Source organism: Lepisosteus platostomus, chromosome 10, assembly GCF_059453375.1.
Source record: "Lepisosteus platostomus isolate fLepPlt1 chromosome 10, fLepPlt1.hap1, whole genome shotgun sequence".
NCBI classification, from domain to species: domain Eukaryota; kingdom Metazoa; phylum Chordata; class Actinopteri; order Semionotiformes; family Lepisosteidae; genus Lepisosteus; species Lepisosteus platostomus.
The window spans coordinates 47,179,894-47,197,357 of NC_142620.1; the positions used below are offsets into that span (position 1 = coordinate 47,179,894).

The 17,464-nt window shown below is 35.0% G+C and overlaps 1 long non-coding RNA gene across 1 annotated transcript; it reads right to left on the reverse strand.

The window, feature by feature from the left end:
• Positions 1-687: 687 nt before the first annotated feature.
• On the reverse strand, positions 688-14,499 carry LOC148653823 (uncharacterized). Its single transcript, XR_015924848.1, has 3 exons — positions 13,848-14,499; positions 7,887-7,949; positions 688-1,188 (listed from the first exon to the last, which is right to left on the reverse strand). It is a non-coding gene; the product is annotated as an uncharacterized LOC148653823 (long non-coding RNA).
• Between the last annotated feature and the right edge of the window lie 2,965 nt (positions 14,500-17,464).

Here is a 17,464-nt window from a genome sequence, read left to right on the forward strand (position 1 = left end):
TCCTGTTAACAGTAATGACAATGTGGAAATGTTCCTAGATGGGTAGTAACAAGTTGGAATTATACCCTGGACAGGACACCAAGCAGGGATCATTTAGAGTTATCGTAGCTAGCATATCTTTGGAAAGTGGTTGAAAACCAGTGTGCTCAATGAAAATCCACAGATAAAAAAACCCAACAACACCTGCAAACTTCACAGAGAAGGTGCCTTAGTCTGCAATCAAACATACTGTAGTACTTGCACATTGTGAGGCAGTAGTTCTGATTGCTACACCCTGACAGCGCCGTGCAGGCTAGAAACACATGTGCTTTTCTAAAAAGTGTTAAACTGAACTACAAATCGAGATATTTTTTGCCTCAATCTACAGCATCAGAAGGCAGTAGTACAATAACATTTTAAGCCATACAGCGTATGTTTTAAAAACATACAGCATTTGTTTTCTTCTGTGTGCATACAACATCTTAAAGAACACTTTTCACCTAAGTGGAATTATTGTTTTTTTTGTCAAAAAAGATTTTTGGTTTAACTTAATTGATTATCTGTTGAAGTCCTTCCATCTTTTGTTTGCAGCAGAAAATATATTACCATATTTTCAATTTCCGATTTGCACCAATAGCCTTAATGGCCATAATTGTTTTATGTATTAGAATAATTGAAAAAATATATGTCAAAGGGCTAATTAAAAAATAAGAAGTGTTTTTATTTCTTCTTATTTCAGAAATGCTCAGCTAACAAGGTATTTTTAGGACTCCGGCTGCTCCCCTGCATTATGAAATAAGATAAGTAAAAAGTAGCCTGTCTAATAAACTGCATCAAAATATGGCACCATCTTAAGTACCAAACCCCCCAAAAAAACAAACTTAAATATTTGTTTTTAATTGTTTTTTCAAAAAAAGCTTCAAACATTTCAAGCAGAACTACAAAGGGTTTTAAAGGCCTTCTTCAACTGGATAACCCTAGTTTTGGAAAATATTTTTTAAAATACTTTACAAAATACTTTTAAGTGTAACATGTGAGGGTACAGCAGCTGCAGGAACAGTGGGAAGAAGCTGCTTAGAAACAATAAGAAACGAAAATATTTTGCAGCTGGAACCCCTGACTTCTCTGCAGGATGTTGTGTGGGGCAGCACAGGAATGATTTTACAGCTGAAGGTTTAGCCTGCCATGGCCTCCTGAACTGTACTGCTTCTGAAATAGATGAAAAAGATACCATTTCACCAAGACGAATGCATGTTAAAACTTATATATTCATTTTTTCTGGTAAATAATATGACACTGGAACCTTTTCTATAAATTACTACATGGGGTCAATTTTGGAAACAATTTTTTCTGAAGGATTATGAATTTCAGCTATAAAATAGCAGTAAATTATATGTTGCCAATGGAAAACTTCCATGGAAACTGTACATCATTTCCCAAAAGAAAAGAGCGTATGAGTTAAAGTAAAAATAATTTGAAATATAGGATATCATTGAGAAGGTAAAATCTGCACCTGCAGGTCCCACTTTTTGTTCTTGGTCAAGTCAGATGTCAGATGGTTAGACATTTTAGCAGGTCTATTATGTTAATTGTCTTTATGACTTCTGTTATGTTTTAGTAAAGCCTTTTAGTACAATAGTTTTGAACAGATGGTGTCCTGAAAAGAGTATGCAGGCTGAATGCAACTTTTACCAAAAAATTAAATTAAAGTTGTATAATAATTATCTAAGCATAAACTATCAAACAGAAACTTGAGAAAATACCAAAATGACAAACAACACCTTAGCACGCAATGTATTAACATCTTAGTGAAAAATAATACATTATCCATCCACCCATCCATTTTTACTCCACTTTTCCTGGTGAGGGTCACGGAAAATACTGTACATTATTAATACTAAAAATGTTCTTTCCTGTATGTATTAGTGCATGACAAATTCTGGGTTGTTTAAGCATATCTGAGGGTAATTTATAAATGCATACTTGGTTATCATTGCTAGTTAATCCTCAACTGGTATTTTACAACCCAAATCATGTTACACAGAATGTTTCTGTGTTTTTGAATACGACTGTATGTTATTCTATTGAACTACAAAACAAATACGTCAAGAATATGACTGTCCATCTATCCATTTTCTAACAGCTTCATCAAATTCAGGGTTGCGGGAGACCTCTCCACAGGCACAGATGCGAGGCATGGGATGCCAGCTCATTGCACAGTACAGGCAGACACGCACACACTCATACCAGAAGCCAATTAAACTACCAGTGTGCCTTTGGACTGTGGGAGGAAAGCCAAGCACCTGTAAGGAATCCACACAGAGAACATACAAACTCCACTTCTGAGGTCCAGAATTGAACCCAGGACCACCATGCCTCCCCATGATTGTAAACAAAAATTTTTTTAATCTATATTAAATGGATATATAGATCCATTTTTTTAATCTATATATCTTCAATATCCCTTAATTGATGGTGCATGCTATTACTGTATTTAATAACACTTCTACAAATGCACTTTTTTAGTGCATTTTTAAGCGGTTTTGTATTTTATATTACTTACAGTGATTCTAAAGTTCATGCACTTCAGCGGGAATTCTGTGTGGAAACGGTGACGTGAATTAAGCCATAATGAAGAACGTTAACATAAATATAGCTTCATTCCAGGACAGGGGTGGGGAGCAGGAAGGGGGCTCAAGTTTCAAGCTGGTGGTGTGATGGAGGAATTGATATTTGGACAAAAAAGGCATAATATTTTCCTGCACTGTCATTGCTCCATCTACAAAATTACATTTGTTAACTAAGCAAACACTTCTGCAACTGAAAAAACAGACTTCCCTGCAAAACGGCACCTTGTTCATCAACATAGTCATATCAGTTTCTCACACCAGTACTTGAGCTCATGCTACCTAATTTTCTTTATAAACACTCCATTCTATAAAATGGAATAAGGAGGGTATTTTGGTACTTTTGCCTTAGAATGTTGCTTGTTATTGAATCTACAGTAAATAGATTCAATATGGTTGAGCTAAATAGTTTTAGGATATATAATAAATTTGCTTTGCAAAGATTTAATTCATTACTCAAATTAAAGTTAGCAAGATTTGCCAGTGAAAATTAGTGTCAAAAAGCTGAGTGGTTGTTTAACGTATCCGCATTATGATATACAATAAAACTCCACACATTTACAATGTGCTTGTATAATCAGGGTTTTTATAATAAACCAGACTGTCACTGTAATACAAGCAGCACAATACCACTTTTTTAGAATTTACACCACTAGAAAAATGTATGGACTAAAAGTCTGCTTAAAATGTAGTTTCTGCCATTAAATACTTCATAGATAATAAATATCCAATAATAAAAAATATCAACCTCAAAACTATAGAACTCTCCTGTTTCATTTGTGAACATTTACAATACTAATTTAATTGAAAATATACTGTAACATTTTAATAAACTCAAAAGGCAGTACAATGCAATTCATTTATGAACATTCCAGGGAAGCTTTTCTATTACAAATTCAAGAGGAAATGTGGTGTGTTTGTGAGGCGTGTTGCTCAATACCATGGGACACAGTCATAGTGCTGACGTCTCACAATCCATTCAAATGAATAAGGAGGTGGTCATTGCCTTTGTGGAATTGTTAGTTCATAGTAAACTAAAAAAAACTGTAGTTTATATATAACAAGTGTGCCTTTCCTTTAGAATTGTATAATTGTGATCCCAAAATATTGATATTATTGGTTTGATATATTTTTTCAAACAAAGTTCCATGTTACAGGTGTGGAACCTATCAGATTAGCCTGGTCATGTGATGAATAGTAAAGATTCGACCTGACCTAAGGGTCTCAGATCAAAGAGCTGGATGTGAAGCACAACAAAACTATTTATTTGAGTTCAATGACAGGAAATAGCTGGTGTGGGAAGGTCTTTCTCCTATTTTCCTTTTAGGTCAATGCATGCTACCACATGTGTTCCGCTAAAAACAATGAAACCTGGAAAATTCTCAATGTAGAAATGAAGGATCATTCTGTTCTGTTGCATAGATATTTAAAGACGTCACAGTATCCATAAATTTAATAAATATACGTGTGATTTTATATATATTGTTATATATTTTATAAATAGTGCTTCTGTTCCATGGGCTAGTGGTCATTTTTTAATAGAAAAGGAAATATCCTGATAGACAACACCTTATGATAATACAAATGTACAAAAATGGCCTTTACTATCTTATTACTTATTTTTAAAAGCTTTATAAAAAAGATATCAAAATGTGTTAGTGACTTTGAACACTGTAAATATTCAATTACTCATTTATAGAATCTGGATTTCTGACAAGTCCCTAGTACATTTGTCCTGCTCTTAGAATTGTATTGTAATTGAATACTCCTCATACTCACTAAACTGGATAAGGTTTGACCAGTGAATACTAAATGGACTGATAATTGTTAACATTATGAGAATTAGAACAACAAAAGTTCAAGAACACTGTTTTTAAAAGACAAATTGTTAGTCTTTCCTTCGGAAATGTCTTACCAGTCTGTCACTTTGACGCATTTCTACAGACCCTATAAGGCATAAACACTTCATGGAAAATGGGACTGTTTATAATTTGGAAAGCCCTTGTCATTCCAGCAACGTCAGATGAACATACTTTTTTTTGCTGTTAAAAGAGGCTGTAGAGAACATTGACTTTTAAATGACATCTCTATATGTATGAGGTTATTTGGTTAAAAGCACAACGAAATTTAGTTAACCACAATGCAATTACAGCCAAGTACTGAGGGGCATGACACAATGGCTAAGCATAGTGAATGTCCTGCATAAGAATGCAAAAACCTGCTAAATTACAGTTCACATGTACCTTATTAAACGTGAATAAGCATGTAATTATACATAGCTCAAACCACCTTTTGGTATTGTGTTCCTTGTTTATGAAGCAAAGGTTATACCATCTTTTTTTAAAAAACAAACAAAAACAGGACACTTTTTCATTTGTGGCACAAAAATGCATCAGCAAAAATAAACGTTTTCAGTTCTAAGCACAAAAATGAGTCATCCCACTCAAGCTTTCTTCCACAAAGGAAGTCCATAAACTTCCATGTGAAAAAAATAACCCAGAGTCAATACATTCCAAAGAAACAAGAATACAATGTACAATATCTGTCTTTCAATATCCATTCTTTAATTTTAATGCTATACAAAATAGATGGCACGCAATAATACGATCTTATTTCATTTTTTAAAAATATTGAATTACTAGTTATTTTCTCATATTTAACCGGTGGTCTTCAACCATCAGTCAATCTCATTTAACTTGGTTTTCACACTGTGTCTTTTACTTGTATCCACAGGGATAGAGAAGGTCCCTTACCTTAAGGGCAGAACTAAATTATAAAGTCGTCAATTACACAGTGCCCCGTAAAGAGTCTTGTGACATAAAGGCAAGACTGTTACGGTGATTGAACCTACTGTATGCAGCTAGGACTGGACCTTTTGGCATCATGCTTTTCTGGGCATTGCAAATTGGGTACAGCAATTCCAGTAAGGTGTCTGACTACAGTATCCTAAGATAAATTGGGAGAGACATTTAGAACTCACTTATAGCACTTTTCTGTCTGACTCCAGCCAGTCCAATCAGGAGTGAGCTCCCACCACCTAAGGATGAGGAATTCTGGACCACTAGCTGGATGTAGGACTAAAGTTGCACTTTCCTAATAGACTCTTACTGATTAATTAGCCTTGGAGCTTTGTACATTACTCAACAGGATCTGTAAGGTTAAAACATACAGTGCAATGAAAAACAGAAAAAAAAACCTGGCTCTATCCTACAGTAGCTATGCTTCTTTGAGCATCCAAAGAACAAAGTCCCCTTTTGCAAATCTGCAAACCAAAACCAAAAGCCCTCTTTGAAAAATTCACGCTCCACATGTGTCAATGATTCCTCAGCCTGTCAGTTGGATGGACATTTTCTTCCCTCTCTCCCTCCTCTGGTGCAGGGACATAACAGAGGACCTGACATGTGGAGCCCTCTTGCACACAAGAATGAAAAAAGTCTACGAATAGAAGAGTTCCTTTATTTTCAAAAGAAAAATAATGTATGGCGTTTATAATGTACTGAGTGGATGTGAAAATAAATCCAAACTGAGTGAATCTCAAGTCATGACTTGAAAAGTTGGACTGATTCAGGAATTGTCACTCCTGTCTTTTTCAATCACAATATAGACTTTAAGTTCAATTGCAATAAAATTAGTTCTAAAATATGGGATTTTTATTGCAGAAAGACATGTCTTTCTCAATACCTATCAGAATTTCTGTCATTTCTTCAATCAAGTTCCCCTACAGTCTCTGTTCAAGACTAAAGAGGTGTCTTTTAGCCATTTTGTGGAAGACTTTAATTTAGGACAGGGTTTAACCTTTCTGCCTTACTGTAAACTGATTCTAGAGCACAAAGGTCTTATTTTATAGTATGGTGGCCAAACTTAAAATGAATACTTTAAATAAAGTCTTACTAAGGCAGTATATAATTTTAACATAGTGTTCCTTAACTTAATTTCTGTACTTTTCGCAATATAGCCTAATGGTTTGTTGGCTTTTTTTTATTGCTTCACCACATTATCTGGATGAGGACATACTGTAAATGAGTCCACATAAGTACTTAAACCCTTTTAACATCATTTCCCCTTCTGTTCCCTCACTCTAGTGTTTTTCATGTTCAGCCTTAATATCTACATTTAATATTTTGTACTTCTTCACATTCAATTTGTTTCACTCAATGTCAGTTAAGTGTTTAATGCTTTTGTAATGACTGAGATTCTAAAAAACAATTAACTACTAACAGCCAAACAAACATCTGGAGCTAAAAGGGCACCTTCTACATGTAACAATTCTCATGTGTTTAGAAAATCATTACATGCAACTTCCTTTTTAGTTTGTAGCTATCTGAAATATATATATATATGACTGAAGGGGCATATAACTTCATACAAATTATTGTCATCATACAGCTAACGACTGTAGATGGGTATATAATAATGAACATTAATGCAGCTTTCAAGGTAATTTTATGGAAGAATCAATAATAATTAAATCCCAAGGTTCTGGGATTTATTTCCCAAGGTTTGAAAATAACTCAGCTTTCTATAAAATCTGCAGCACATTCTTCTGCTTTGCATATCTGACTATTTCTGATTACCTGTTACATTAAAAAGAAATCACTTTTCTCCAGGAAAACATTATATATCTAACATATATAACATTTTAAGTACAAGCTGGAGTTTTAAAAAAATAGTACATTATGTAATACTGTAACTATAAATAGGAAAAAAATACCTTAAAGGACGGAATCTATGCCGGAATATGCCTGCAAGTCACACCACTCAACTTCTTCCCACAAATTATACTGAATTATACTGCCTTTCCAAATGAGCAACACATATATTGTATGTACTGTAGGCATAATAGGGGCCTCATTGAATGAAGATTCAGTATAATAAAGATATGTGAAACAGTTGTAGAAAAGCCCAATAAAGTGAACAACCAATTCAAGAATTTTAAGAAAGAAACAGAAGACCCTGCACATCTACGGGACCAGAATTAAGGTTTTCTCTGCTTTCATTCTCAGAAATGAGTGAGCATACAGTAGATGGACTAAATGTGTTACTCTAAACCTTGACTTTTCTCATGCCCTTATTTTATATTAGATCCTATTTATATTGGCTTTCTTCTAACATTCAGACCAGCCCTTTTTAAGTTGCTACTTATGGGAATCACTGATACAGCCAGTCAAAATATGCCATAGATATACACCTATAGAACACCCTGAAAAGTCATATCCACAGCAGTTAAAAATGAGAAAGAGAAAAAACAAATAAACACAGACTTCCTTGTCAATATCCTACCATATAACAGCACAGCTGTTGTGAAAGGTTTGGGCAAGGAGGTGACATCAGCGGACTCCCAATCTGGAGTAGACAATGGAAGGAAGAATGAACAAAATCAGCAAAAAAGGAGGAGAATGAGACAAGCAGTGAAGTGTGAGAAAAAAACAAGTTTTTATGTTTCTGTTTCTGTACCATTTTCTTTAGTGCTTAAGTCTTATCAGTTCTAAGCAGTAACATTGTTGGCCCACACCAGAAGAATGTTATCACAAGAAGTGCAAAGTATTTTTACACTGTGCGTCTTCAGAATGTTTTAAAAAGACATACAGTACATGTTTTCAAGTCTTGTAATGTGAATTTAAGCATTTAAATACGTACTGTATACTGGGAGGCATTAAGATGCTTCTCTGTATGTTTTAAAAAAATAAAATATGTTAACTCCTGGGTCTTGAAGGATAAAGAAAGACAGGGCTTTGTGTACATGTACTGTAATGTGAGTGTACGTGTGTGACTGTTCCATGTTTCCCCATCCTGATCCGTGGTCTTGGGTTCTCACCCTGACCTGTCTGGCCTGTGTTAGTCAGGATGCCACACCTTCACCCACTTCAGTTTCTGCTGGCCGGTAAGAGCAGTCCTTTTAAGGACTGTGTAACTATGCTATTCTGATTAATAAAATAGCACTTCTGTTACCACTTCTCTGCATAATTATTTCCCATGTTACTGTTTAAAATTTGCAAGATAGTGTCCCAGGTTGGGGACTGTATACAGGCCCTAGTGCTGCAAGGTACTGTCACTCTTCCTTTTATTTAAGTCTTTACGTATTTAAAGACTTCAATTCAATTAGCTTTATTCCTTCTTTCACAGACTTGAAAATACAAAAGTATTTATGTGAGATAATGAGGCCTTGCTGTTCCTTAGAAGAAGCATTAAGCATACAATGTCATAACAGGCTATACCGTAGTTTGATCTCTTGCTCTTTTGATGGTAATTAACTGTGGTAAAGTCTGATTGATTTGGAAAAGTCATAGACCTAATCTTGGCACAACAAGTGTTTAATCTAACTACAAAGAGTAAAAATGATAAAACTGCAGCTTCCAGGACAGCAAAGCTAAGCAACTTACAGAAGTAAAGTTTTCTTTATTATTTTCAATTCTGGGTCCCTTTTAAAAATTGCATTAACTGCTTTAGGGAAATTAAAGATGTGAGTGGATTTTTATGTTATTAGATATGGAGTAACCCAAAATTTGTTATGGACTTCGTATAAAATTATCTGAATTTATGGGCTATTCATATTACGTCCCATATCCATGAATAATTCTAATTACATTTTATGTAATTTATTACAAGTGTAACTGATTTAAGTGTAACTGATTAAATCAATCGCCAAAAGTTCTCTCAGAAAGAAAAATGTTTTTGATCATGCATAAGCACTTTTCATGAGCAAATGCAATTTCTTTTTTTTAAATGTATTATAATGTGTATTTGAAATGTTAGGCATAAAGAGTTTGGTAAGAGGTGAGCTTCTTCTGCAATGTGTCCTCTCAGAAACAGGATTTTTTTGTACTAGAAGTTTTTCAGTTGTACAGATGAATGTTTGAATTGAAATACAAGTGTAGGTTGACCAAATATTACATGCTCACTAAAAATAGCATTGTGCCATTGGAGTAAAAAAATACAGATCAATGAGTAATGCAAAGTTTTCAATGACATAAGTTAATTTTGTGAGAGATTTTTCTAAGAGTTTAAATTTCTTTGCTTTGTTCTCATCCTTTTTCAGAGTTTCCTTATTATTTCTCCATGCTCCCTAATTAGCAAATTCAAGAGATTGAAGTCAGATCTTGTTTGTTACTATTGTGGTGAGTCAGGATGGGGAAAAGGAAAAGATCTGTGGTCTCATAAGTGCCTTGAAATATATTCAGATGCTTACAGAGTGTTGACATTTTTAATGACTTAATGTTTGTAGCCACAACACTTTGAAGTAGCAATTAAAATTTTTATATGCATGCTACTCCACACATGCAAGCAAAAAACAGAAAGGAGTAAATAGTTAATATGAAAGAAAATTGCAATTTGCAATTGTGGAAGTATTCATTATTCATTTTGCTGTAGTAAATCTTCATTAATTTATGAGGTTAAATTAAATCCTAAATTACTGTAGGTAATTTAGCAGGCCACTCAATTAGTTGAATGGCCTCTTTGTGCAATAAGTGGGTCATATGATTTCAGAATAAATACAACCTGGAAGTTTTCAGAACAACTCAGAGATCAGTAAAGCTGATCATTCAGAACATGAAGGTACTGTGTATTGTACCAGACCTAGATCAAGGTGTCCCTACATATTTTGTAGCAGTGCCGTGCCTGTGGGAGGTCAACGGAAACAGACAGGCAGAGTCCAATGGCTGAGATGGGGAAAAAATGTTCATGCGTCAAAGCTCACTTGTATGACAGAGCGAAAAGAAAGAGGGCATTACTGAAAACAAAAACACGGCATCACAAGTAACACTGGAATGGCTTAAGAATAAAAAAAAAATGTACAGTATCTCCTTGGATGATCCCTCCATTGGGGCCTTCTTTTCCGACCACCTAATCTGCGCAACCTTCTTGTTCACAGCTCCCTTGACCGCCCTCAGCAACCATCCACACCAGGCACTTTCCCTTGCAACAGAGCTCGCTGTATCACCTGCAAGTACACATCTAACACCACACTCAATTCACGGACCCTAAGGACAATTCCGGATCACCCAGATGGCATCATGTACCTCCAGCAACCTTATTTACTGTATCTCTTGCAGTAAATGCCCAGCCATCTACATTGGAGAAACAGGAAGGAGACTTAGAGACCACTTCAGAGAACATGTTAGGGCTTTGAAGATTAAAGATCTCTCCAAGCCCATTGTTTCCCATTTCACCTCTGACGGCCATGACCACTCTAATCTCTCCGTCTGTGTTCTCAAAAACGGTTTTCTGAACTCATACAGTACATCAGAAAGACTACCAAAATGATCCTGCAGCTAGGATCACACCTTCCCCCTTCTCTTAATGACAGACTTCTTTTCTTCTAAATTTTCTCCATTCATTGGAGGTTTCATTTCACACCTCTCTTCACCTATCCTGACTTCACACCTCTTGATTGGCCTCTCTTTCTGTCCCCTGCTCCCACCTGTCGCTCCTCCTCTCTCCCAGCCTTTGTTCTCCTGCTACATTACCTTTGCTTACTGCCTTGTCTTTCTCACACCTGAAGAAGGCTCCACGGCCGAAACGTTGTGTTTTCTTTCTTCTTTTTTTTCAGCACAGAATAAACCTATTACTTCTTTTTTTACAACCTGTAAAGCCTCAGGAGGAACTCTGGAGATCAAGTAATCACGTATTTGTACTTTAAAAGAAGAACTTGTGTTGTTTGACATGAAATTCAGCTGTGCCAGACTGAAGGACATTCTTCAGAAAGCAGTCTTGACAACATTTTTCAGTAAAATACATTTCATTTTGCTTAATTTAATAAAAATCATGTGCTTTCAAGAGAATACTGCCATGAAACATTATTCATATCAAATGTTGTGATTATTTGAGTGCACCATATCTGACATTTGGAAATGTTACAGTACTACAGTACATTCATTTGAATGCAGCCTAAAGTATTGTTAACAGCACCTTCCTTTTTATTTATTTTTTCACTCTAAAACAGTGAGAGGGCTGGGTCTTGAAAACAAGCTACGTTTGGTGCAAAGATTAATTTTCCACACCCATTTCCTGTTTTCACTCATAGACCATGTTGTTGCAAAATAATCAGAAAACAAATAGTATAACACCCGTATTCAATTTCCTGCTGTGACCATGATGTGAGTGTGGGCTTTCCAATATAATTTTCAGTCCTGTATTTGTAGTACAGAAATACTGTCAATTCAAAAGCAAGCCAAATACTGTATACAGTAACCTTTTACTTTTTACCACTTTTTATTATGGTGGATTTTCATTGCTTGACTATTTTTTCTTGAGCTTCTCTGACTCATGCTATAATAGCATTTATAGTGTAGCATACTGTATATTGTTATACTGTCTTACTGTATATCATTAGTTACAAAGGAAAATTAGGCTCTTCTATTGTATGGCAAAAACAATTTAACAGCACGAAAGGTAAAATAACAGCAAGTTTAACTGAGGTGTACAGCCATAAAATAAAAAAAATAAGAAACATGCTGAAGCTACTACAACATAAACACATCTGTTGTAAATTGTGTACCAAGTCCTTATTTAAAATTTCAGATGTATATTCAGCTTTTAGCTTATTTTACAGTTTAATAGCAAATGTCCTGCTGGTGTTATCAATCATTGTTGTCAATGGTTTCATAAATCTAAAAAAAGCTAGGGAATGTGGATAAGTAAACAAATAGATAGGCAAAGGGTGTCCCAGTAGGGGTTGAAAATATGCAGATTTTGGGTGTGGGCACAAACTGGAGCTCTTGTTTTTTAGCTCCCTTTGAGATTATGTACAGCTGTTGTCACGGAATATTTCATAGCTTCTATGAGAATCAAAATGTATTACCACTAATGTATATAGTGTAAACAGACAGTCTTAAATAATTATACTTGATCCTTTTTACGTTTGTATCAATAATGTGTTTTTGGTGTATATTTTTTCCCAAATAGTAGAAGAATTTGAGCTAACAAGTATAATGTAATTATTTTCTTAACTGAAAGACTCCAAAGAAATCTATTAAATAATACTTGCTTCTTGTTGTACTACATTGAGTTATTTATCTGTATTTGACAGTGTGAATACAATGACTGAACATAAAAAATATCTACTGTAAATAGTCCTTCATGTAATGAGGTTAGAAATGATACTGTATGTTAGTGGAAAAGTGCAATTTAATTATACCTACTAGAGAGAGAGAGACTATTAAGATTAAGTAATTTTAAACTTCAAAAACCCAAAGGGTACTACTGTCCATTTCAACTGGAATGCTACAGAGGAAATCATTACTCCCCTTTAATCTGCAAAATGCAAACAAGGCACGTTTGATAATGAGGACCAAACGAACTTTCTAGCTGTGAGGAAATTGATAATTATTCCTGGCCTGTCCTTAAGCCGAAGGGAGCTTGTGGGGGAATTCTTTTCCAAGTACTTTCAGTGTTTCCTGCCATAAAGGTAGTTTGGGATCTGGGGATTGTTAGTCAAAAAATTGAGTTGCTTTTACTCAGCTACTCTTGTACAAATACAAACTATGCCTTCATTACGCTGTGCAGGCAATTTATTCGAAGGAGGAAACAAAAAGAAACACATAATCACAAATAGTAAAATGCAAGTCTGATGTTGCTTACTGTCATTACACAGACTAAGACTATAATCACTAAAATCAGTTTTCTTTTACAGCAAGTGTTGCTCAGAGCTTTCCTGATCCCACTTAAATGGGCCTGTTGAGAGGATCGTACAATACTTCCTAGTTCTCAAATTTAAATAGTCTGCAACTACTCTATGCATTCAGTATACAGGCTATTCTAATTAAACTAATTCTGCTTGGATAAGTCTCAGTTCTTTCTTGTGACAAAACCACCTGTGAGGAAATTCAGGGGTGGTCACAAACTTCATAAAAACACCAAGAAAAAGATTGGGTAAAAAGGTATTTACTAAAAAGGGCTCTGTGTTTTACCAAAAAGTGAACAAAACATTCAGCAAAAAGGAGCAAACTGCAGTCTTTCAAGACTTAGTAATCACCAGACTGTGGAATATCAGAGACAGGGTACAATAAATAGGTCATCCTACCCAAACACTCAAAAAAAGCCTAACTGCTACAACCATGAGTGCCAGGTTAAATACTCTGAGCTTCACTCATAGATTCAATTGATGGACAGCAAGTCTCCATTTAAACCAGGGGTGAGACAGGCTCTGTAATCCTAACAACATGATAGGTCCACAACAGCTGAGTCAAATACAAAACAACTAATACATACTGTAGGTTAACATATTTACAGTACAATACTTACACAAAAGTCAAAGAGGATAATTTGTTCTTGTAGAATGGCAATGGGTGAATAAATGAAAAAGATATGACTGACCTCACGAAAGGTCAAGTGAAGAGGGTGTGTACAAGCCCTTCATCACAGTTCCAGATAAACCCATAAACCCAAACTTGTTTTCTCTGCACCATTGCTTTAATCTCCATATTTTCTCTTGCTTCTTTGGCCTTGCACATGGCACTGGCAGAATTCCTGAGACCAATAGACATCCACTTCCTGTTTACAAGCTAAATCCTTAAACTTGTCTTTGCAGAATTGTCATCCCTCCTCTAGAGGGCGCTCCGACCCTTTTGTATTTTAGTTTCATTATTACAGTACGTGCACCTGTCTCCTATTTTCCTGTCACTACTTAAGTTTGGCGTCTCCATCTTAAGATGGACGCCACAAGGCTTGCCTATCCCCCGGGCAGGTCTTATTCCCTGGCGTCCTGACTAGCTGGGTCCGTCGCTCGGAGCACCCGGCTCCTTTATGATTTTACTTCCGTTCCTGATTCCTCGTCCACATGCCTGTGTCTGTTTGGATGGATCTCCCGGCAATGGACTTTGAACTTTTTCCTGTTTTCCCTTCAGGATTATGTTGGACTTGTTTGCCTGCGCCACGCTCCGCGAGCACCGGAACACTGCCGTCATGCCCCCCTGTCAGTCATCCCGTCCCGATCCTATCGTGTTTCCGTATTGCCCTTCTCTAGTCTCTTCCTGATTTTACCGTCTGCATAATGTCCTAAATACGCTGTACACTGGAGTGTGAACCGACTCCTGTTACAACTTCTTTCTATATAAAGTATGTTTCCATATAATTTTGTTGTAATGTCTTGTTCAACAAAAACTTAAAATGTGTTTCTGTTTACAGTAATTCATTTGTTAAATTAAAGCTTAAAAATACAGACTTGTGTTGGTAAGAATTACCACACAGAAATTAAGGATTTTTTTCTTTCCTTTCCTCCTAAGCCAATATAATCTTTTTTTTTCTTCAAAAATACAATAGAAGCAAAAGTGGAATGTTTTTCAGAAATAGTGTTTTTGAATGAGCTCCAAAGCATGGATTCTTTTGCTGTGAAACACAGTCTTGACATCTTATCCAGAAACATATGGTGAACATAACTTGCACAACATGTCAGAATAAACACATAAAATTAAATCTGTCATTCTTATAATGTGATTGTGCAACCCATGTTTGAATTTACAAACTGATGTTATTATGAACTTTTTTTGCTTCACATTTTATTACTTTGGTTACCTTTGTGTACATTATTACAGATGTAAAATCCTTTGTTTGGATTGTGAAGAGAGCAATTCAGTCAACAGTTTGCTAATCAGCATCCTAGAACATTTTTTTTATGTTAGTTGAATAGGTGCTTCACAAATGGCCTAACTACCAGAATCTTAATCATTTTTGTGACCTGTATATATCCAAATTATTTAATGGAACTATTATCAAATTAAAATGAAGCAGTTTGAAATTGATTGAGTGACTTTCTACAAATTGCATATCTTATGTCTTTCACAGTTTTGAAGCTGTATTTGTGATGCTTTTTGTGCTGCAAGGCCTTCACTCAACAGAGTCATAAACACAACAATAACGAATGTTAGAAAGAAGAACATTTTAAGAGACAAAGCTAAAAAGTGAAGCAAAAGTCTGTGTACAATGAAATAATTCCATGATCTAAGTTTTCAGTACTTTGAGATTGTGCTAATGATAATTTATACAAAATATTATTTTATTTATTTCATTTACTTACATTAGTCTTTAACATTTGAGTGTTATTGCAATTTTCATACACCTAAAGCTATCCAGGTAGTATTTAAATTTAATGACAGTAACAAACTGATTAAAGAAGGCATAAGAAAAGGCCAAATGGGCTCCTCTCATTTGTTTCATTTTTTCTTAAAAGCTTCGCTGAGCAATTTATAGTATTTAAATGCCTAAAAAGTCAGTTATTAGATCATTTGTGTCAAAGGTCCAAGAAAAGAAAAGCTGTTGCCTGAAATGTCCTGTAACAAACACATTTTTAATCATTTAAAGCTTTTGTATATCCCTGAAACTCTTTTCTTTTTCAGGTTTTTCATTTTGTACTCTGTAGTTCAACCTCCTCTGACACTTTTAAAATTGCTGGAACGATCTGAACAGTTTATGGTGACAAAAATAAACTATGACTATGCTGGGCTGCCCAATCATGTAACCGTGAACCCAGTTATACACATTTTAATACAGAAGAGTGGTGCAAAACTCTGTTTCCTCAAGATCATACATATTGAATCCCAATTGTGTTTGCAGAGGCAATGCACTGACATACTGCACTGTTGTTTGCTGTTTGTTGTTTGTTTACTGTGTGGTCATTTGGAAACCAAACAATAACAGAACAAAAAACAAGTCTTCTAACTCTGCCTTATGAAATTCAGGCTCATATTAAGGCCACTTGTCTTTCACCTCTTAGCTTTTACTTCTTTTCTCTTTGGCAACACACACCAAAATCCTTTCCAGAAATCCCCACCTACTGGATTTATACAGTACTAGAAAAATGTAAATTTACACAATTATATTTGAGAGGGCTGAACACAATCTGAGCTGTCACACAGATTTTTGCTTGAACTGTTTCTGTTTTTGAATGAAATTAAAACTTTAGAAGACACAGATTTTGTACTGCTTAAACTAACTAGTATAGACAGGATTTGGACTGAACTTGTTATCCATCAATTTGTGGTTAATTGGATAACGGAACATATGTTTTTACAGCCTTTTGTTTGCATGTTAAAGTATATATACAGTACTATACTATTATAGTATAGAATAGTTGTAACGTATATTTTTCATTTGAATTATTTACATTGTTCTTGGGCTGACTCCAGGACATACTGTATATACAATGGTAACACTTTTCATAATGTAAAGAATTAATCCTTTTAAAATCAACTTTCCCGCAGACTAGGAAGACTAATGGAGTGCCTATAGATCTTGATTTACAAGAAACTCCCCCGAGAATAAAAATAAGGTGAAAAGCTTGAAATCTTTCCCATTGATAGAGGAAGAATAATGAGAAGGTATTAAGGTTGTACTGTAAATACAAAATTAAATGAGATTCTTTAATACATTTTATAACATGGTTCAGTTGTCAGTACAGTATGTCTCTAACAGTGACAAACTTAAGTTTAATACAACATTATAGCAAACCTGTTTAGTACACAGTGACATTATAACCACAAATAAAGTTGAAATCTGTAGCTAAAAATAGTGTAGTGTAGGTTCATAGGCATTTTGTCTGTTTTGTTTTTTATCGTCTATTTATACACATTTAATTTTAGTACGGCTCTGGAGTCTGGTTTTAGCATTCTGGTTTTAATTTTCAAGTGAACAACAATAGTTCAGGATAAATTCTTAATCACCCTCAGTGATTAATATTGTAACTAATCAAAATACTGTTGGAAAAACGAAAGAGTATAAGCAAAGCAAAAGCATAGAAATTGAGAAAATGTATATGCAGAATAGTGAAAAACCTGCTACTACAACTGCATTGCATTAATACTCCTTAGATCAATAACACCTGTGTCAGAGAATGCTAAGCTTTCAAAGTTTACACAACAGCAATG